Below are 23,306 nucleotides of genomic sequence, written 5' to 3' on the forward strand. Positions count from 1 at the left end.
TCTCTTACTTTATAAAATTTTAGACCTCCCCCATATTAAGAACCATTCCTATATTATTTCGAACAAATATTTCGTATGGGTATCAAATAAAGGTATCGATATTTTCATAAGACATCAAACGGATATCGATATTTCACGTAGGTATCAAATAAGTTTCGATACTCTCGTTAGATATTAAACGGATATCGATATTGTCGTGTAAGTATCAAAGAGGCATCGAGTACTTTGATGTATACCGATATCAAATCGAATATTCGTAGACAAGTAACGATTACTCGATAAATGATTTACGCAAAGACGTTGCACATTTTGTTTGCGAGAATCGTAGTATCGTAAGTAGCATTCCGTGAAATTAAACCTGCGCAGATACAATCCGGTAATTTATTGCGGGCGACATGAAACGCATTAGTCGCGTAATAAACAAACGTGTTTGCAATTGTCAGCACGTGCGATGTTTGTTCGTCATTTGGAACCACGATGATTGAAACGTTTGCTCTTATTGAATGTAAGATATAGGTCGTTTCTCGATGAACTCGCTTAATGAATCGCAATTACTGCAAATTATACGAATTTAATGACATTTCATTGTCGTACTCAAATATAACGAGCCATTAAACCTCGAAGGTGCTTATCACGCCAAGGTGCTAATCTTTGTTCTTTGACTCGTCATTACGCTTTAACTAGGTAGTTCTTCACCTAAAATAATCCCTGTTAGACACGTACATGCGCATATACATATACAGATGCTTTGGTAATACAGGACGTCCATAAAGTCTCTTTACAATTTCAAACTTTTATTACAAAGGAAAATGAAAAGACAGATAAGTGGAGATTAGTACAAAACGAGGCGTATATATTTAAGTTTTTTTTTCATATCTCTATATGGACACCATTAGTTGATCAGTGATCCTCTGCTTTAGATTAGTGATGTCCTGTACCCTTGTTCGATACATGATATCTTTAACATAACTCCATGTTAGTGTCCATAAAGTCTTCAATGTCCACAACTTCAATAATTTATTACAAAGGCAATTGATGAGATATCTTCATCAGATTTATTCTATATACTCAGTGGTTATCAAGATTTTTATTATATTGCATTTCAGGTACCCTGTCGATGAATATGATACTGTTAAATGAACCCCTTATAAAATGGCTACTCCTCAAGGGAAGCCACAGTGTGTATCATGGTTTATTGAAACCAAATTGAATCTACAGACTCGGCGTTCAGAACTAAGTGTGAAAGAGATCCACCGCCACGACCTTCAATTCGTGCATAGTACAAGAAATTTATGGAGACAGGGACAGTGTTCGATAAAGGGAAGAGTGGACGACCAAGAACATCGATCGTGTAAGAAATCGAGTATCGTCTTGATGTGCTTCGTGCAACTAATAGTGCCTATATAGAGGTATATTAAATGAGACAATAAAAAACTTAAATACATAGGTCTTACTTTGTAATAATTTTCACTTATATGTCTTTTCATTTGCCTTTGTAATGAATTTTTGAAATTGTAAAGAGACTTTATAGACATCCTGTATTTTTTAGAAGGCTAGTTTGAACTAATAGCCGAGTAGAATTACTACCTTATTTGTAAAGTTCGTCGTGAAATTTAAGGGATAGATCAATTTATGTCAATTTCTGTAAACCACAGAAGTACACTGTGGCAACGAATTTGGATATCAATTATGGGAAAGTAGCATAATATAGTGAATGCTGCGTCTATCGTTACTAACGATCAGCAAACTTTGATACGAATTGCCGTAATGATTAGAGTCTGGCAGAACGATGCGGTAATTTAAACGTATCTGCGACGTGTATGCAACGACTGTCTATCTATTATAGTTTTTTCACTTCCTAACTGCGCATTGGGTTGGCCAAAAGTAATTGTATCTTTCTCTAACTGATGGATATGCATGCATATCTGAAAATATAACTTTATTTCAAATCACAAATTCATTCTGTGATCTGATAACTGATTGTTCATGCTTGTTTTCGAAAAAGAAACTGCACGATTTCGGTTTAATTAACAATCGTTTGTTTGACGTCGATTTCAGAATGGAAAAATTCTGCCGCGCTACTTCTGAGAAGGAAAAGAACGTTGTGCAAACTCATAAAAAATTAATGTGCACGGTCAAAGAGCCTTGAAACTATGACAGTTCGTTTGTGAAATTTCATTACTCGTGACAAGGATAGCTGGTTTTTGAAATTGTTTTTTGACGGAAAAGATAGGAACTTTGAAGTTGAGGAAAGACAATGGAACAAAATGGTCGATATTATTAATGGTTTCGTTTCTCATGAAAAATTCACCTTTCGTTTGCTCACAAAAAGGAGTTATTTTTTGACTTGCAAATATTCATTCGTCACGATAATTATTCTTTAAAAATTCTTTCTCTTTAATTACCATTTTATTCCTAATTTATCCAATTCGTTTTCAATTCCCATATTACTTCCACTATTTATCCCTTATTTTTATTCTCTTGCCGAGTCTCTCATTTCAACAAGAAACGGCTGGAAATTACAAACCCCGTGTCAAAACAATCGAACCGGAAGCGGTATTAGCGATTCCGCATTTACGAGCATTTTATTACTGTCGCGTGGTGTTTTTCCTCCACATATGTACATATATCGGAATCAATTGGGGCGCGATGTAAGCGCTAATTTAAACACGATTTGTTTTGTCCTCCCGATTTGCAATTCGCTCGGTTGTACCGAAAAAATTCCAACGGGACATATTTCCCAAAGTGTATCTCCACGCAAAGCGAAATGAAAAAACATTACACGGAACGCACTTCCTGAAGTTAAATCTCCTCCCTTTTCGTCGGCGATTACTTAACCTCTTGCGCTGGGATGGGAGGTAGAATGGGACAATAATATCTTAATCTTTCTACGAAAATACAAAATATATTTAGTCAAAAGATATTAATGCAACAAACATAAAATATTATATAAAAATCAGTTCTCTCTTTTCTCATTCTCTCGTTATTCTCTCACTCTCTGTCTCGCTTCATCTATCGGTCCTAACTCTCTGACTCTTCTCTAACAGCTGACTCTCTGGGACATTCTTCGAAACATCGTTCACACTACACGGGACTCTCACATATTACATTCATACTATACCTATAGACAAAAGGCAATGACACTCACACTTACACATATAAAACCAACACACACAACATTTTCACTTGCAACATTTTTTCAGTTTTAAGTATATTTAAATGTAACCCAGGCAAAACAAACGATAAGTTTATTACTTCTTAATAATTTCTATCCAGTGATGTCATACCGACGAGTTCAAACGAAAAAGAAAGCGACAAATTGTTGCATACGGTTCGGTCACTGGTTATGGTCCGCGAACCAGTTCCCAGCGCAAGTGGTTAACTTCTCGCGCTGGAATTTTTTTACTCCAAAATTGTAATATATTCTCAGTTTTAAATATATTTAAGCAAAACAAAATAGGCAAAACAAATAATAAATTTGTTACTTCTCAACAATTTCTATTCAGTGATATCACACCGACGAGTTCAAGAAAAGAAGAAAGCGACGAATTATTGTATACGGTTCGGTCACTCATTATGGTCCGCGAACCAGTTGCCAGCGCAAGTGGTTAACTTCTCGCGCTGGAATTTTTTTACTTCAAAATTGTAATATTTTCTCAGTTTTAAATATATTTAAGCAAAACAAATAATAAATTTATTACTTCTCAACAATTTCTATCCAGTTACATCACACCGACGAGTTCAAGAGAAGAAGAAAGCGACGAATTATTGTATACGGTTCGGTCACTCGTTATAGTCCGCGAACCAGTTGCCAGCGCAAGTGGTTAACCTCTCGCGCTCGAATTTTTTACTCCAAAATTGTAATATTTTCTCAGTTTTAAATATATTCAAGCAAAACACATAATAAATTTATTACTTCTCAACAATTTCTATCCAGTGATATCACACCGACGAGTTCAAGAGAAGAAGAAAGCGACGAATTATTGTATACGGTTCGGTCACTCGTTATGGTCCGCGAACCAGTTGCCAGCGCAAGTGGTTAACCTCTCGCGCTCGAATTTTTTTACTTCAAAATTGTAATATTTTCTCAGTTTTAAATATATTTAAGCAAAACAAATAATAAATTTATTACTTCTCAACAATTTCTATCCAGTTACATCACACCGACGAGTTCAAGAGAAGAAGAAAGCGACGAATTATTGTATACGGTTCGGTCACTCGTTATAGTCCGCGAACCAGTTGCCAGCGCAAGTGGTTAACCTCTCGCGCTCGAATTTTTTACTCCAAAATTGTAATATTTTCTCAGTTTTAAATATATTCAAGCAAAACACATAATAAATTTATTACTTCTCAACAATTTCTATCCAGTGATATCACACCGACGAGTTCAAGAGAAGAAGAAAGTGACGAATTATTGTATACGGTTCGGTCACTCGTTATGGTCCGCGAACAAGTTGCCAGCGCAAGGGGTTAAGTAATCGTGGACCAGTTTGTTCGTTCGTTTCGAGAAATTACGCGCCAGTTAAGCGTTTAAATGACATCCGTCTTGCACGTTCCCGTTTCTTCTCTGGCAACAAAGATTCTTACAAACGGCTCTTGCGAAACTCGCTCGGTCGTGTAAGCAGGTCTTCGTCTTAAAGAATACATTCGAGGCTCGGATAGAAGAGAAATCTTACGAGCTAGGTTCAACGCTTCCAGTGGAAGGATTAAAAAATGTCGGTGTTATTGCTGTTAGGAAGCGGTAGGTAAAACGAAGTGGAGCACGCCAGAGGTCGGTTTGAATGGGAGTCAGAGTTGAAAAGTTGCAAGGAACGAGACGAGGTTGGTTACGGTAAGCAAGTTTCCCAGTAAATTCAGGGAGTTCAGCCGCGCGATTTAGCCAACGCCACGGCTACGGCCACGGCGCCGGCATTAGTCCGTAGGTGGGCGCGCGCGTTAACGCGTAGCTGGCGGCTATTCGAAAAAAATGCCGAGCAACTTGAATAGAGTCCGCAATTGCAAAAGTTCCGTCACGGCCGGAAGGTGAAACTCTCGACATCGGCAATGAGCTGCGAGCGTAAATCTTCCTCGGCGGGGAGCCGAAAGAGAGAGAGAGAGAGAGAGAGAGAGAGAGTCCGCGTTAAGATCGCATTTCTCCGCCAAGAGGAAACGACGCCCGCCCCGCCAATCTCTATTCAACTACCAAAATCCTCGAGGAACGCTCGTTTTGGTGGGCCAAGTTCCTGTCGAAATGCCAGCGAAACGCGCCGATAGAGCCGTAAATTTCGACGATTTATTTTGGACACGTCTGGCGGATCCGCGGCATACCAGGCTGACAAATTTTTTTCCTCTTTTTTTCCCCGTTTTATGCCGCCGCGCAATCGATTTGTCGCGGCATGTGAGCGATCTTACACCTCTCGGGGATCGCGCGCCATCGCGATCGGCAGAGGAATTTTTATTTCTCCGTCGTGTTCGCGTTTATTCGAGGCTGTCAATTTGATCGACGAAACACGTTAGGATGATAACGATAACTTGTAAACAGAATAATAATAATAAATACAAAATAAAAATTAATAGTATAAAGGCAAGAAACAGTTGCGTCCAATTTTTTTTATTGCGATCTATATTAAATATACAGGGTGTCTCATTTTACTTTATAAATTATTCCTCGAAATTATTTGCCATTTGGAAAATATCTCAAATGCATTTTTTGTTTGTCTTTGTTTTGAGAGGAAATTTGAAACACTTCGTTTGTTTCTGGATAGACGTGTGTAGGAGATACAAAAGCCACTATTATTTTTTTCAAGTATAATTATGTAATTTTTTGTGTCAGTCGACGCAGCAGGTTATTTTCTGTAAAAGAAAAGTACTAATATCAAATGTATGTAAGAAAAACTATTAGTTTGGGAAGTACTTTAACTTTAATTTTATAAAGTCTGTTATATGTTAAACGAAACAGTATTCTTGTATTTATACTGTCCTTATATTTTTATATAGACTTCATAAAAAATATTTCCTAAACTAATAGATTTTAGACGTAGATAAAGTTAATACTTTTTTGAAGAATGCCGCATCGATTGATAAAATTACATAATTATATTTGAAAAAATAGTATTGACCTTCATATTTCCTATATTTCTATTTAGAAACTAATGTGAGTATACCAAATTATTGCTCTCAAAATAGAAAGACAGCGCTTCAGATGTTTTTTAAATGACGAATAGTTTCGGAGATATGTAATTGCATTTGTAGATTAAAATCTCTGACACTCTGATACCCTGTATATTAACATTATTTGTATAAGAATTATTGAGATTATCATCCACTAATTTGCGATCCTATTCATTAAGAAAAATGTGCGATTACTAAAGAAAATTCCTACCATGACAATTTTCTTTATAATCCAATATGGACTAAACTTTTTGCGACTTCTTCACGATTTTTTTCTCTCTTTTTTTTTTATTTCAGTCATTTTATAAACAGCATACACTGTAGATTTTTTTGTACAAACTTTCGTATATTTTCATATATTTCTTTTATTAATAGTTCGAACAATCTTATACCTAGATCGTTATCTTTTTCTTTGAACATATAGTTCAGACAAGAAACAGGAACAAATTTTACAATTATCGTTAAATCGTTTTGGATAAAAATAGCAAGAGGTGATCAATGAAAGAGAAGAAAAATAGTTGGAGCCCTGAAAATATTCGATATTCAGTAAAAAGAGAGGTCACAGTGAGATGCATCTTACGATTCTTTGCTATCATAAATGCCACAAATCATCGACAATAAAAACGAACTTTTTCTTTCTTCAAACATTAAGAATCTTACACATAGCAAGAGTAATATTCTTCCGTGTTGTATCGTGAAATAAAAATCACTATAGCTAAGTCAGTTAAATATACATCTCTCCTGACCTATACCAACGTGTAGCGAACGTGTGAAACTTTCACATGATCGCCATCAGTATCGTTGAAATCAGCAAAGGACAATTATTCGCGGCATCGCGATATTATTCTGCAGTTCATCAATAGAGTATTAATAGAGCACGAATTTAGAAAATTACGTGAATCAAACAGCTTCGGGAAACTACCGATAAAATCACTCGCCCACGATCCCCGCTTCATTTTCCCTTTATCCCCTTTTATGCGGCGTTATTCCGCAAATATCCGGTACTTTGCTGTGCTCGTCCATTTACAAATATATTCAGCGCTCGAAGCTCGGACAAGAAGTCTTTTACATCACAGTTATCTCGTGGATGCGGAATCCTTGGAAAATTTCCGGACAAAAATTCGACTGGTCTTGGAATGAGGAACGGGGATGAATAATCGTATTGGCGTTAATTTCGTCCGTTAAGGGATTATTCTGGTAATTCGGCTTTTTGGGGATTTTTTTTTGTGAGGAAACCATGATACGTTTTGGTATGCATTTTCGTTTGGTATGCATACACAGATTTATTTATACTTCAAGAGTGATTTTTTTTTTAACGGAATTAATGAAAGTTATGGAAATTATAGGTAAAGTCTTAGGTAAAGCGTGTTTTCAAAAATGGGTTCGAACGGCTGACATGATTCCGGTCCACCTGGTTATGTGAAACTAAAAAACCAAAATACATCTTAATTATAAATATGGCTATAGCTACTTAAGTAGCTATATATATAGCTACTTAAGTATAAATATGGCTATCGCATGAACCACGGAAACAGCGAAATTTTGAAAATTAAAAACATGGCAGCATTTTGAAGTTAAAATATCGATTTTTGTCTTTTGGGTGGTGAAGAAAAATAGAGAAAAAACATCAGATCTTGAAATTCGTGGTTCACGTACATCTGGTGAAGATCTCCAAATTTTAATTTTCAACCGGTCAACTAAAACGTAAGATATCCCGTCAACCAGTTTAAAAAATATGGATTTAAGAGAAACACGTTTGAAGTTTCTGTTACTCGTTATACAAAAATATACATACTTACAATCTATCGAGCAGTACAAAAAAATGGAATATATATATTAAAATATATGAAAATTAAATAGGATTAGATACCCTATTATATTAATATAAAATAATATTTTTTTAATTAAATGTTAAATCATTAAAATAAAGTAATATGGCGGCCTTTTAAACTTTTTAGGGAAATTTATTATTTAATTTGATAATCCACGATAAAAAATACTTAAATTATATTTATAATTTATGAATAAAAATATATAAATAAAAATTTTATAAAATAATATTTTAAATCAAAATGTAGTATATTTAAGAATAAATGTATTATAAAAAATTTAATTTTTGAATAATTATTTTTAATATTAAAAATTTTTAATATTGAAAGAGGATTTAATAGTAAATTAATTTAATTATTTTAATTGAATTAAGTATTAATTGGTGTTTACAAATATTGTAAAATAAAAATAAATAATAATATTATAAAATAAAATATTTTATGAGAGAAACACAGTTGAAGTTACTGTTACCCGTAGTACAAAAATATTCATACTTACGTTGCGAGCAATACACCGTTTCCTTTAAACATCTATAACTTTGCTAATTTTACGAATTCAAACAAATCCGTTTACACAGGCATTTTCGAAAGCATATACTTTGACAAAACGTAAAAAAAAAAAATAGATTCTTTTAAGCCGGATTATCAGACACCCCCTTAATTTTCAATTGCGAGTATCGTCCTGGATCGTTACCTGGATCAGGCTTGCTTGAATCTCTCTGGGCTTCGGACGTTGAATAAATTTTTCCACGTAAAGCAATTATCTCCTAGCCTTGGACGTAAAAAAGGTTGCCGCGAAAGGAAATGAACGATCGGCTGTCTCTGAAATTTCGGACACCTGCGTTCCGTGTTCCAAGTTCGAATCGGATGAAACCGTATCACGTATCTGACTGCGACGTTCTCAATTGCGACCTTCGTCGGGTGAATCTCGAGGCGGAATCCGCCGGCACGAACAATTTAATCAGCGAGACCGAGTTTATTGGCCGGGACGTCGAACTTAACCTCGTGTTGACCAATTTCAATGGTTTACCCTGCCTCTGACTCGTTACCGAGTACCTCGAGCAAGGTAGGTAGGACTGGGCTTACAGAGAAGGGGAATGGAGCAGGGGTTGCATTTATCCTTAACTGTGCCACGAGGAGTTTGCCGTGCTGTACTTACAGTTAGCACCGGATTCGCTACTAGGATCTAGGAGGAGGGGGAGGGAAGGAGTTTGCTCAATGACAGCGGTAGGTCAGAATAGTTGGAGGAGAAGTTGCGACGACCGATATTATCTCTTCTGCCAGTGGTTCGACTCTATCTTCGTCCCTGTCCCGCTGTTGTCGCCACTCCCGTTCGTTCACACCTGTTCGTCGTGGCCGACGGCCGCCAGTCGCCGCGTCGGTCGTCAGTCGCGGATAACCAAGCTTGGCCAACGTCCAGAATTCACAGACAACCGCGTTCCAATAGTGTCCTTTCCCTTTGTACTTTGTAACATATGCCGGCGTGTACCTTTCGCTCGAGCAAAAGTATCTTTCGCCCTCGTACACAGAGAGGGCGAACACTTTTTCCTTCCGAGACGCGCGTCGATCTGAGGGGGAGGAAACGGTTGCGGTGGCGGCGGAAGAAGCGGGACTGCGGCTGCGTTCGGGTCGATCACACAGACTTCTCCGCTCGAGCTCGGAATGTCGCACAAAGAAACCAATGCCAAGTTTCGAGCACGGGCAACTTCGGTAGGTCAATAATTAAATCCAGTCCGGAGTGGTACGCGGCTGAACTTTGATCCTCATGAATTTTCAGCGAACATAGGTGCTAGTGAATTACGTTCGCCGGTGGAAGAAAAAAAAAAAAAAAAAAAAAAAAAAGACGTCGGACACCGACATAAAGGTTTTTCGTAATCTCGACGGAATACCAACCGCTTTTCGCCGTTTCTGTCGATGGTATCAGTTGAAAAATGTACGGGTCGACTACCATCACGAATTTTCGCGTGTTCCTTCTTTTCCACGTTATTCCACGATTCCACGTCCGTCACGCAGGCAAAACTCAATGAAGGTAAGAACGTGCTCGTAAATTGAATTACAGATCGTATTCAGAATGGATCTGACGTTTAACCACTCGCGCTGGCAACTGGTTGCGCGGACCGTGACGAGTGACCGAACCGTATACAATAATTCGTCGCTTTCTTTTTCTTTTGAACTCGTCGGTATGATATCACTGGATAGAAATTATTAAGAAGTAACGAACTTATCATTTGTTTTGCCTAAGTTATATTTAAATATAATTAAAACTGAGAAAATGTGGAAGAAAAAATTCTCGACGTGCGTGGCACGGTATAAGAAGTTAATCCTATTAGGTATCACAATCAGGAAGTAAAGAACAGATTCATCATTTTATGGATCATGTATTCCGAAATATCCAACAAAAATTAAAGGCTACGACTTTCCACGATGTTTAAAAAAAGACAATTATAGATTAAAAAGTTATATCATAAAATTATTATATTATAATATATATATATATATATCATAAATAAATATTACAAATTAACTTATAAAAATAATATATATTATATTATATTATATTATGTTATATTATATTACATTATGTTATGTTATGTCATGTTATATTATATTATATTATGTTATGTTATGTTATGTTATATTATATTATGTTGTATTATGTTATGTTATATTATATTATATTATGTTGTGTCATGTTATGTTATATTATATCATATTATGTTATGTTATGTTATGTTATGTTATATTATATTATATTATATTATATTATATTATATTATATCATGTTATGTTATGTTATGTTATATTATGTTGTATTATGTTATGTTATGTTATATTATGTTATGTTATTTTATATTATATTATATTATATCAAAAACAATTATAGATCGATAATTTTAAAAATTAATGATCTCCCTGAACAAATAACTGAACAAGATTTTCGAGTTACATAAAAACTAAAATTGCGTCAATCGCAGCCGATTAATTACGATACAATTATTTACGATTTCTTATTTAGTTATAAGAAATAATAACGATCGCCGGGATTTCATCACGTGGAGAATGCCACGCTTCTGTCACGAATGGTGAAAAATTTCATTTGCGAGGAGAGATTAATCATTCACCGCGTGACAATTTACCCGTGCTCGCAAATATATCGCGGAAATTGAATATTTTATTTTACGAATTCCATTTTCGCTCGAGTGTTTCCCCAAGCTTGGCTTTGTGGTGTGGCGACGCGGCGGTTTTTGTTTCGGGGATAGGGATAAAAGCGGGTAAAAAGCAGAAAAGCGCGGACACGTAAGAAAGGCATCGCGGGTTTTCTCGGGCGCAGAAAAGGGAACGGCCGCGCCGCGGAGAACGGCGGAGGATGCGGAAATGGCGCAGTGTCCTACGGGATACGTCGGACGATTGTTTTGGCCGTGCTCCCATTTCTCCGGCTTTATGGGCAATGGGCAGAATTTGTGGCATCCCGTGCACCGGCAACGAGCGGCACTTTTGCCTCGCAGGCCGCGGCCATTCCGCCATTAGTTACAGAACCACTGGCTTTTCCGCGATTGTTCTTCTTATTTTTCGAACTTCTCTTGGCCGCTCGCCCTCTCGCCGCTCCCTCGTCAGCTTCTTTTTTTTTTTTTTTTTTTTTTTTCCTCAACCTCGTATCTCGTGCAATGGTAATACCGGTCGGTAGTATCGGAACCCCCGGTGGGACTCGCTTGAAATATAGAAACTTGTCGACGACCGGCCTTTCTCGAAATTCGCAGCTTTTGCTCGGTGAAGTTCGCCGCCCGCGATCGCCGTTCGCACTTCCGACGCGGTTAACTTCAAACTTTTATGATCTCGTCCCATGGCGAACTGGGAGCTTCAATGTCTGTGTTTGAGTCGCGTAAACCAAGGATTTTCAATTACGACCCGGTCGTGACGAGGCGGTGGCATCGTGATGGTAATACCAATTCAAAGGGGAAGCTTGGTATTTGTTTGATCGGCGATGCATCGCACTCGTCGGTGCGTCGTATCACATAATGACGCGATCGTGTACCCATGTACAGAGATGAGATTCCACGGATTCTTGGTTGTATACATTCAAGAGAGGAAGTAGGTAAGTAACGAGGTAGGAAAAGAGTAAGTGAGAGAGAGAGAGAGAGAGAAAGAGAGAGAAAGAGAGAGAGAGAGCAGGAATATTACATTGCATTATCGAGACGCTTAATACTTCCAGACTTTTCGAAATCTGGCAGGATACATGCTTCGAAAAACCTCTGTACTCTATCGTCGACAAATTAATTTTAATTTTTCTAGTTAAGGGTTTAGTTAAGTTTAGTTTAAGAGTTTAGGTAATCCGGCTTGAAAAAAAAAGCGACGTTTTTTGGGAAACCATGATACATTTTGGTATGCATTTCAAACAGATTTATTCATACTTAAAGAGTATTTACAATTTTTTTTTTTAACGAAATTAATGAAAGTTGTAGAAAATATATAGCCTTAGGTAAAACATGTTTTTAAAAACGGGTTCGAATGGCTGACGTAATTCCGGTTCACCTGGTTATTTGAAACTAAAAAATCAAAATCTTAATTAGTATAAATATGGCTATCGCATGAACCACGGAAACAGCGAAATTCCGAAAATTAAGAAAATGGTAGCATTTTGAAGTTAAAATATCGATTTTCCTGGTAATTTTCGTTTTTTGGGTGGTGAACAAAAAATAGAAAAAAATTTTGAAATCTGTGGTTCATGCGATAGAGGTACATCCGGTGAAGATCTACCCCAAATTTCAAGTCAATCGGTCGACTAAAACGTGAAATAGCCAGTTTAAAAAATATGGATTTGAGGGAAACACGTTTGAAGTTTTTGTTACTCATTGTATAAAAATATTCATACTTACTATCAATCGAGCAGTACAAAAAATAGAATATTATAAAATAATAATAAAATAATTATAAAATATAAAAATAATACATAATTTATAATAATATATAAAATACTAAATATTAAATATATTATAAAATATAAAAATAATAATAATATAAAAATAAATAATAATATAAATAATAATATTATAAAATGAAATATTTTTTGAGAAAAACACATTTAAAGTTTTTGTTACCCGTTGTGCAAAGATATTCATACTTAGAATCAATCGAGCAGTACAAAAAATAAAATATTATAAAATAATAATAATACGAAAATAAATAATAATATTGTAAAATAAAATATTTTTTGGGAAAAACACATTTGAAGTTCTTTTACCCGTTGTACAAAAATATTCATACTTACGCAAGCAGTACACTTCCTTTAAACATCTATAGCTTTGTTAATTTTACGAATTCAAACAAATCCTTCTACATAGACATTTTCGAAAGCATATACTTTGAAAAAAATGTAGAAAAGAAATTGATTTTTTAAGCTGGATTGCCAGAATATCCCCTTAATCGTCGTTGCGCGAATTTTTCGAAAACGTTTCGATCGGATTAAACTCAGTTTGGTAGATGGCGAAATTTTTCGAGATTGAACGTTAATTCTAGCAAATAGTTAACGCCCGTTCTCTGAGGATTCTCGTCCGTTTTAGAAAGACGAGGGCGCGCCTAAAGGCGCGGCGAAATTGTTGAAAACAGTCGTTCAAACGTTCTACCTCCCGGCAATTTCCTAAAACAACCAACAAACGTTCGCGTTGATTCTACTTACCCCTGTCAAAGTTGCTCTCGTTTATATTCAACCGCCTAGCTCCAATTGGCTCGACTTTACACGCCGTCAATTTCACTCGTATTCACGTACTTTTCGTGGCGAGAGACCAAACGGAAGCAGCCATGATTTCCATAATCGATACTGTCGAGATCGCCCTCGCGCCGAGAAGCCGGGGCTCTTGTTTTCCAGCGGAACCGCAACTTGTTCTCTTCTCACACCCGTCCTCCTGGTGTCGCTATTTTCTCCGGTTATTTCCCGAGAGAAGAGTCATCACACCCGGGAGAAGAAATTTTCGACGTTAAAACCTTGCGAACGAAACGCATCTCTCGATTATCCCGATAGCCGGATCGAATCGCGATCTGTTACGTTCCATGTCCACGGTGATAAATCCGTTCGCGGAGAAAAGGAACCGAGGAGAGAGAAAGCGAGATTGTTGCAGATTGTTTTCTGAGAGATTAGATCCCAGCGTGCTGGGCGAATAGAAAAATAATTTCGTGCATCATTTCGAAATTCTGTTTATCCCGTTGTTTCGTTTCGCCAACAGGGACGTTAAAATAGCTGTGAAAAACATCGTTTCGGTAGGTAGAGGCTGCGTTTTCACCAGCTCGTGCACACGACTGACGGAAACAATAAGAGCGACTATCGATGCGCCGCGCAGTGTCGCGTTCGTATCAGTCAGTTCATCGATCGATGACCTACAACCTGATTTTTCTTTCTTCGGGACGGCGAAACTATCGAAACACGTCGTCGATGAACAATAGAAAAAAGTGCAAAACGGACACGTGAAATTTGAAAGCAATTGCGCTCTGATAATGAGCGTTGTCGAATATTACGAGGCACAACGTTGCCAACTAGTCGCTGGCGAAATCAATTTCTCTTCGATCGATCTTCCGCATCTGTTTCTTTCCGTGATATCAATCTTCCGACGACGCGGAAAATCCAATACGAGAGGCAGAAATTGAAAATTCGAAATACTAATTGGACAGGCGTGGTCGCAGGGTGAACGCAATTGCAGCGAATGAATTATTCGAATGCAGGTGCTTTGGGACTGAAGTTCGATAGCATCGACAACAACCTCGAGCGTTCTTCGAAATTAATCAAGCAATAATCAGCCGTAACAGGCAAGAACCGCGCGCATTCTGCGTCAGTGAAGTTGTTCGACGATCGTAACGCGCAACAGAGATCGGTCGTGCATTGTGAACATTCGCGAATTCTCGTAGTATGCCGGGAACAGAGCAGCACACGTCGCTTGCACAAGGGATCGCATATTCAGTCGAATTTCCGTGAACTTTTAGCTGGCCTGTAACCCGCATACCATCGTCCAACGAATTTATTGAAAAAAAGTTTCAGCCATTTTCGAAAACATTCAATTCCGCGGCTAACTGATAATCCAAACCTTTCAACGAATTGCATCGTTCGGACATATATTTTAACCACTTGCGCTGGCAACTGATTGCGGACCATAACGAGTGACCAAACCGTATACAATAATTTGTCACTATCTTTTTAAAATCGTCGGTGTGATAACGCTGGATAGAAATTAGTGAGAAGTGATAAATTTATTATTTGTTTTGCGTATTTTGTTTTACTCAAATATACTTAAAACTGAGAAAGTATTACAATTTTGGGACAAAAAAATTCTCGACGTGCATGGCACGTCATTCCAGCACAAGAGGTTAACCACTTGCGCTGGCAACTGATTGCGGACCATAACGAGTGACCAAACCGTATACAATAATTTGTCACTTTCTTTTTAAAATCGTCGGTGTGATATCGCTGGATAGAAATTAGTGAGAAGTGATAAATTTATTATTTGTTTTGTGTATTTTGTTTTACTCAAATATACTTAAAACTGAAAAAATATTACATTTTTGGAACAAAAAATTCTCGACGGGCGTGGCATGTCATTCCAGCGCAAGAGATTAAACGCTTTCAACCAACAATTAGATATTGTTTTTTTTTTTTTTGTGTGAAAATCAGAGACAATGAGAGAGAGAGAGAGAGAGAGAGAGAGAGAGAAGTGTCAAAATTGGAAACACTTTACCAAGCATTTTAACCGAAAGAGTCCTCCCTCCTTTCTCGTATTGTCAAGTCGAATATTTCGATGAAATGTCGCGCGCCGTTTTCATGAATTTCATCGAGTAAACATTGTTTCGCATAGGAGAGGATTTGCTGGATCTTCGACTTGGACTCGGATTGTCTTTCTGTCATCTTGAAAGATACAGAATGGAATTCCTGCTGCGAAACAAGGTCTGATATATACCTGCGTCAAACTCTAGTACGAGCAACAAGTAGTGTGCTCAAAGCTTTCATAGAATCGATCCTTGTTCTAAATGCAACCCGTTGACGGATATCGAGCTTGTTAATAACAAACAGAGGAAACGATTTGCTCATTTTCGTACAATACCGTTTTCCATTAGCATGTGGCGTGATACATCATTAGTATTATGGAAAATTAATTCAACTATTGGATTAGTCAAAAAATAATTGCTAATAGATGGATATATATATATATATATATACAAAATATATATAAAACTTCGTTTTAAACCGAAAATTTATTGTGCAACATGATATTGCATCCAGATTGTTCAATTTTGTTTTAGAAAAAGAAAATGCACGATCTCGTTGATGATTTGTTGCTTGGCGTCGATTTCAAAATGGAAAAGTCAAAAAAGAACATTTTTGTCATGTCCCCCCCCAAAAAACTGTGTAAATTCATAAAAAATTATCTGATGCTTACGATGAAGAAGCCTTCAAACTATTCCAGAATTGGTTTATATTTGTTAAATTTCACTATTAACGAAGATATCAAATCGTTTTTGAACCTTGTTCTTCTGCCGAGAGAGATCGGAACTTTTTCCGAACTTTTTCAGAATTATGAAATTCCTTGAAAGATGGTAAAAGGTAGTCGAACAAAAATGGTCGATGTATTAACAAAAGTTTTTGTTGCTCGTGAAAAGCTCGCTTTTCGTTTGCACATGAAAGAACGCAGTTACTTTTTCGATCTAATAGAATACAGTGTTATAGTCGGAAAATTTTAGCTGTACGTCAAAGCGTATGTCACGATAAATGCAAAGCCAATTGTAGATACAATCGCGCTGTTGATCGAGATAATAAAACGATTCAACAGCAACGGCCACAGCTGTGTATATCTCGAACAGAGTGGTATTTCATTTTTCGACGATTTTCGATCGAATTGGCTAATCGATCACCGATAAGGAAAGTTTTTCCATAATTGACGTGAATTTCGTGGAGCATGTGACGCGTGTGTGCAGCATACAATATGATTATATAATATTCGAGAACGACAATGAATTTAGATATAGGTACGTTATAGAACATTCACGAGCCAGTTTAAATCGGTTCCTGTTCAACGTAAATCGCGTTCCGCTACCGCAAGTATCCGTTTGCAATAATGAACACGTCAACGGACGCATGTCCGTAGTTAGAGTGACTTGTATGAAAATATTTCTTCTTCGCACTTAAATATTTATGTATGCACGTAGGATTTATTAGAAATCTTGCATGCGATACGTCAATAATCGGAGCGATTTTGTCGCGTCATTCGCGGATTATATAAAGCTAATCGTTATAGCGATTGGGGTGTTAGTATCAATTACTTTATTTTCATTCGAGCAAATAATTTCCATCTCTCTTTTATTCGTCGCATTAATTTTGGATTGTCTGATACTGATATTTTGTCGATGTGATTATTTTTTTATGTACATTTTTAATATATTAATATAAACTAAATTAATATAAATACGTAATGTAAACTAATTTAATATAAACTAAACTATTACGTGTAATTTATATATTATAAATAATAATATGTATAATTATAATATAATTAATATTATATTATAATTATACATACTAATATAAACTAAATTAATATAAATACGTAATATAAACTAAACTATTACGTGTAATTTATATATTATAATTATATAAATTTATATAAATAATATGTATAATTATAGCATAATTAATATTTCATTACAATTATACATATTGATACAATATAAAATAATATAAACTAAATTAATATAAATGCGTAAAATAAACTAAATCATTACGCATAATTTATATATTATAAATAATTATAAAATCATATGTATAATTTTATATTTAATTTTTATGTAATGAAATTATATGTATAATTTTATATTTAATTCTTATACGATCGAGCGTGGCAAGTAATTACACGTGTTCAATTTTCCAGGTGCTTGACGATGACGTGCAACGGACTGGCAAACAACGCGAGAGCGCAGTATTTTCGGATTTTCGCGAAATCAATCGAGCGACGAGGAGAGGGCGACGTGACACGCGGCAAGATCGTATCGAGAGAGGTCCCAGCCATCCCAGCAGCGATGATTGCATTATATACGAGACGTATCGGGATTAACTGCACAACCGTAGGGAAACGTATGCGTAGACGCATCTCTCTCTCCAGACTTCATCCAGTTAGAAACTTGGTATGTACGAAGGTGTATCGCAGGGACGATAACAGTTCACGATAGGCGCCCGGTTGCTCGTTGCTCGTTGCTCGTTGCTCGTTGCAAGGCGACGCGTATTTCCGTCTACGTCTACGTCTACGTCCGTGTTTTCATTCGGTAAATGGACGGGCGCATTGTTTCACGCTGCGACGGGGGTGCAACGCGGCGTAGCGTGGAGCATCGCGGATGAATGGAGCTGCGAATCGTCTGAAAGCCTTTTTTGTTTCGTGGCCCGCATACATGCACCGCGCGAATGCATCCTCCGTTTCAGACACCGTGGAAACACTAACTCTTGGCCACTGTTGATTTCACTCCGCTCTCTTTTATTCGCTCTCATCTGCTTCCGCGAATTTCAGCTTAATTTCATGCCGACCTTTCCACCCCCTCCCCCTCATCCTTCCCCCTCAGCCACGCTTCGCGTTATTTCACAATCGCAACTGAACTGGAAACCCTTCATCATTCTCCTTTGTAATCCCCTTTTGCGAATAATTTTCTTCCGAAAAATGACCACCGTCGCTTTTGTCAGCTAATAGAACCATTACGCGTAACACACATTATACGGGCGAGTTAGCTAGAAACGATCCAAAAATCGAATTGTTTCGATTCACATGCATTGAATGATGTAATTGTCACTTTTCAAGGGGGCAGGAGAGTTGGAAATTTTCAAAAAATCGATTTTTTTGTTTTGTTTTAAATAGTAGTTTGAAGTCTTAGAAAGATGATATAAAAGGTGCTAGTCTTTAAAACGACTTTATTTTATAATAATAAATATATGCGGATAGAGAATAATTGAATTTGTATCACTGTTTACAACTCTGAGCAGTATTATAAAGTGTAAATCGTGTGATTCAAATATTACTTTTAGTGAATCGAATATTAGGGGACTTGGATTCAATTTAACTGTGAATTGTAAGAACTGTGAGCCGCGATATATAAGTAAAAAAAAAAATAAGTAATATGAAAATATATACATATGAAAAATGACGTTCTGAAACTTTAGACGCGTTTTTTTCGAAACTAGGATTTTAGAAACGGTGTGCAAGATGTCTCAGTATCTAAACAACCGATTACTATGAACCTTGGTACCTATCTTTGGTGTAACATTTACTAGGGATCGACGATCGAACATTTTTTAATTTTTAACAATGTCGAAAAATATAAACAAAAATCGTAGAAATTTTTGGCATAAATTCGATATATCAAAAACAAATAGTTGCTATGTTCATAATTTTCACAAAAATAAAAATGTTTACTTTAGAACTTTTCTTGCCTTTTTGTTACAATTAATCCTGTTTGGCTGGAATCATGCACTAGGCAATGTAAAAAAAAGTTATGTAAAAGGATGCCGTTAAAAAGTTAAACAAGAGCCCTCTTTTCTTCTTTTTTAATGTTGCATTTTATAGTTCATAATGTGTTAAAAGAAACCACAAAGCTCATGTCAATCAAATATGTACTTTTCTTTTACTAGCCTTCCAAACTATTCGTAATTTTTAGGCCCGCCAAACTGTCCTGCCCTCTTAATATGAACTCAGTAGGCGTTCGAAGGTCAAGTTTGTGTTTCTAAGCGAAATTGTCATTGGTTCAAGAAAAATAATTCAGAGTAACGCTCGTGGAGTGAGAACAGGAGATTTTGTAACGTTTACTAATTATTTATTATGATTAGAATAAAATAAATATTTATCTCATTATTACATAACTGTTATTACAAAAATGTATTCAAAGTGATGACCATTGATGTTCAAAACCTTTGTAATCTAATTCTTAATGAATGTTTCAGATTACTTGATATCAATTACTGACATTTCTTCATTCTTCGAACTTTTAAAGTTGACCATAAAAAGAAATCTAATGGATTGGCTAATGAACTAGTCCAATCCACTGATAGAGAAAATGTTAGTCCAACGCTTGTTTGAATATTACAATACAATGACAATGTCATTCCTTTCAACAATTGAATGCGACACGAATGGAAATAGAAAGCAGACACAATGCAACATTGTTAGCGAAGAATCATTGTTAAACGTTTCGAAGTGAAAGACAATCTGAGAAACAAAACATCATCTGACATTTAAAGAGCATGAAATTGAGCAAAGAAATTCAATTTTGAACAAACATCACGCTGTAATATTTGAATGAAAACACTTCCCGAATTAACAGTTTTTCGATTTAAATGATTTAATATTTTTTCATAAGAAATGACGAGCTGAATCAATCAGTGTACTAAAATATATACGATTTTGCTTTAAGGGAAATAAACTTGAAACGCCTTCTGTGAATTCATATTAAAAAATGATAATTATATCAAATGATACTCCTTTCGAGACCATTCGTCTGAAACATTTTTTGATGTAATTAGTCGTTTCGAAAATATTTCAGCTAATTTTTAGCCGATAATAGTAAAATATGCGAAATCTTTTGTCCTTTGATTTATTCACTTTGTTTCTTTCCTCCTTAACGAAATGTATTTCATATATTTTATCGAGCAAGCAACTTCTTAGCGAATTTATCTTTCGTTGATATTTCGTTGATACACGATAGCATTCTTTTCTTATTTCGTTGCAGCTGCAACTCGAATCCTGACGCGTTAATAAACGGCGAAACGAAATTAGTAGATCGATCCCCGAGTTGATTGAAACGTTGATGGTTAAAAGAAGTAACGTATTATCAATCGAAGACAAAATTCGTTTCGACGATAGACGGAGCCAGCTACTTTTTTCTTTAGATAGATCTGGCGTGGATTTTTCGCAACCTAAAGAATCAGAGAGGAATGCACCGTCAGTTTATATTAATCTACGTTCGTGTTTTTCTTTTTGTTTCTTTGTTGCTTCGTCATCGTTGCTTCTCTGCCGTCTCGCTACTTTCTTCCTCCGACGCGGTCTAATTGCGCTTCCGTGCTATATGGTGCAAACGAGCTAAATGAGCTGAAAGAGAAGAATCGAAAGATAGAATAGAAAGTAGCAGCTCGAAAAGGATTCGCTTAATTTGCAGAAATAAGCTAAATATTAAACGAACGATAGCTCGGTTATAAACTGTCGCGGTTAAATAAATAATCGCTCTTCCTAGATTGTCAAATGCAAGTAGATCCGAGTCGACTAAATAAAAATAGTTTCCCGATCCCAGACGTTCCAACCGTCGATTTCATTCGTGATTTCTTTCCACGTTCCTCGTTGGTCGTAACGATCTTCGATGTCGATGAACTTTCTCTCTTTGTTTCCGTCCGAATCTGAAACTCTCGTCGACGTCAGCAAGATACAGAAATTAGCTAAAACGACGAGAAATGAAAAGAACAGGAGGAACTAAAAGAATGTACAGGGTGTCTTGATGTATTTCGTACAACTACAGAGTGCCCTTACAGAGGTGTATCAAATGAGGCCAAAAGGAAATAACTTAAATATATACGTCTCATTTTGTAATAATTTCCACTTACCTTTCTTTCCATTTGCCTTTGTAATAAATTTTTGAAACTGTAAACAGACTTTAGGGATACAGCCTGTATTGCAACACGTCGCGATTCGCCTATACGGCACGGTGAAGGACTTTTCTTTTTTTCGTGGCCTTATGAAATGTATAAGCGTTACAAAGAGGAAAATGTTTCATAGGCCTGGCTGAAAGACAGCGCGAATATTTGTCGTTTCTGGCCAGCGAGGAGGAAAGCCGGCAAAGGCGAACGTATGTATGTAGAGGGTTTGTGCGAAACAATTGCACGACAAAGTATATATAAAGCCACCCTGGCATTCAGCCGTTCTTTCTTTGCCTCGATTATAGCGAGCCGGCGAACTACATTCCTCGAGCATCCTTTATCTTCCTGCTTTTTCTCCCTTCTACCCGTGGCTCAATTGCGGGGAAAACGGTATACTGGTATGCCATCTAAAGGAAAAGGTCAGACGAGAAAGACGACGCGACGCGACCGTTGGCTGCTTCCATTGGCCATGGTCACTCTCCGCTTAACGCGTTTCCATATCGTATACGAATAATAAAGCCGTATCGCCATGGTAATCAGGTTTAGGTTAACGATACTGCACGGAAATACGTGCCCAAGGAAGCAGATTTCTGATCAACGGTGGGACGTACATAGTAGTATTCGAACAGCATGATAGAAAATAATTGATTATACAAAAATTGTATGATAAATTGCAATTTATTGAAACAAATTGTTTTTATACTATTGTATATACATTTGCTAAATATATTCAAAGCGAGAGAAAAATTAAACAATAAGTAAACAAATTACATAACATTTTTCACGGGTAAGTACATATAGGGCATAACAAAAGTATTCGAACGCTGAATTATAAACACTATACATTGTAAACACAAGACTGTCGCGAGGTCTAAATGTAAAGAAAAGATGTTCAGTGTATTTCCAACAGTATTTGATAGCAAACGAAACCGAAAGTTAAACGTTAACCTGTAATTCAAAAATAATGAGTGGTAAAACATCAGAGACAAGTAAACCCGAATGAGAAATTGTTGTTGAATTGCACAAAGAAATCATATAAAGAAATTGCTTCTCTTGTAAACAGAAGCAAATCAACAATTCATTATATGATAAAAAAGTATAATACGAATTGAAATATTGCAAATTAACACCACGAGAAGAAAAATTGCTTCTGCGTGAAATAAAGAAAGATCCGTTTACATCTGCTCCAAAATTGGCAACAATGGTTGTTACAAATTTTAATAAAGAAGTATACGCCCAATTATGTCGAAGAATGTTATGGAAAAACAATTTCTATGATAGAGCCCCACGAGAGAACCCACACATTAGCAAGACGAATAAATTACTTCGTTTAAAATTTGCCAAAAAGTAAATAATAAATAAGGACATAAATTTTTGGAACACTGTTATTTTTTCCGATAAAAGTAAATTCAATTTATTTGGGTCTGATGGTAAGAGAATAGTACGGAGGAAACCAAATAAGGAGTTGGTTTCAAAAAATTTGAAGTCTACAGTGAAACATAGTGAAGGCTCCGTAATGGTATGGAGCTGCATGTCCGCTAATGGGCCTGGAAATCTCGTATTCATCGATGGAATCATGGACAAAACTAAATATTTAAATATTCTAAAAGAAAATTTAATCAATAGTGCCGAACAATTAAATGTGTCAAGAAATTTTTGCTTCCAACAGGACCGAGACCCTAAACATACGG

Source organism: Frieseomelitta varia, unplaced genomic scaffold (assembly GCF_011392965.1).
Source record: "Frieseomelitta varia isolate USP_RPSP 00005682 unplaced genomic scaffold, Fvar_1.2 scaffold_279, whole genome shotgun sequence".
NCBI classification, from domain to species: domain Eukaryota; kingdom Metazoa; phylum Arthropoda; class Insecta; order Hymenoptera; family Apidae; genus Frieseomelitta; species Frieseomelitta varia.